The sequence below is a fragment of the Aplysia californica genome, unplaced genomic scaffold (assembly GCF_000002075.1).
Source record: "Aplysia californica isolate F4 #8 unplaced genomic scaffold, AplCal3.0 scaffold00082, whole genome shotgun sequence".
NCBI classification, from domain to species: Eukaryota; Metazoa; Mollusca; class Gastropoda; order Aplysiida; family Aplysiidae; genus Aplysia; species Aplysia californica.
In genome coordinates, this window is record NW_004797352.1 from 1168629 (window position 1) to 1170230 (window position 1602).

Genomic DNA, 1602 nt, shown 5'->3' on the forward strand with positions numbered 1-1602 from the left:
TGTGTGTATGTGTGTGTGTGTGTGTGTGTTGTATATGTGTGTGAGTGAGAGTGAGCGAGTGTGAGTATGTTTGCGAACTTTATGTGAAGTAACAGTTACTAATCCATTTTATAAAGCAAATATTGAGGAAGAGTGGAAAAAAATCAGTTATTATCACACTTGGTTTCGTCACGCAGGACTCCGACTACAATATATCTGAACAGCCTTTCTTGAATTTAGGTTTTATACATTTCAAAGGATCATAACCTTCTGAATTAGACGCTATTGAGGATGGACTTTAAGCAGTGCGCCCTCGCCTCTCAAATAACCGCTGTGTGTAAACAGGAGACGTTATGCCCATTCCACGTGGCACTATGACAAGAATATATCTTATCTTTATTATGCTCCTTTCAACGTAGAAATAAAGACAACAATGGGTTTTTTTTTAAACAACAAAAAGAAAAAAAAAACCTAGATCATTGCCTCGGGAATAGTTCCTTGCTATGTGAAACGATGTCATAAATTATCGAATTTTGCACAACACAGTATGGATTGTCACGACTCACACTTTAGTTATATTTTGATTTGCTGTCTTCGTGTTTGCTTGTGGCCCCATTAGTTACTTTAATCTAGGAAATCCTATTGAGGGTGTTAATCACATCCGTTGCTTCACACAATGAAAGCTTGTTCAATTAGACATTACATGTACTATTTGAATTTGGGGGTTAAGAGCATCAAGGTCAAATGTGTTCAAATGAATACCAAATACATGTATCACATTATAAGATTTTAATGCAGACAACAATCAGCCACCAGAAAGCAGTTTCGATGCCTTCCAAAAGAACAGAAACACATTAAAAGTGAACCGGAACAACAGTTAAATTATTAATGAAATTGTATTTATATTGCGAATATCCATGCTCTACAGCATTCTAATATGCGCTTTAATTAAAATTACTGTTCTTGGTCTCCAGGGAAGCATACAGCGCAAGCAGCCGTTTAAGCGCTCAAACACTAACAAACTAACAAGATCTTTCCCTATCTATATCCACCTGGGTGAAATAAGGAAAATGTGTGTAATTTCTCAATGACACAACATTCAGGCCACATCAGACTAACTTCTAGACCACCGACGCCAAGCAGCCGTTTGAGCGCTCAATTTCTAACAAACTGACCAGATCGTTCGATACTGTTCATTGCCCTTAAGTTTTGGAACCTCTAAAAGTATAATCCAATAAGTTAACGGGCTTTACTGATATTACTGCAAATGTCTTCCACGATCCTTCTCTATATAGATCTAGACAGTTGCACGGGCAAACCTTTTTGTCTTACGCAACACTTTTAAGGAGGATAATGACCTTTGATCATCCAGAGGTTGCAAAATGTCTCTCGCCGCTCGGTGAGGACAGTTATGGCCTCATTCACTCACTTAGAATTTGTTTCACCGGGCTTTTCTGGAGTTCGACTATTTTTCCCCTCGGAGTCCCAGCCGTCCCCCACCCTTTCCTTCCTATTTCCCCCGCAAATCCTTACACCCCAAAATATGTCAGTGCATATATCTCTCGCCTACAACATCTCAGTGTCTTCGATTCTTTCTTTTTCGTCCTTGAGTTCCCCCCCCCC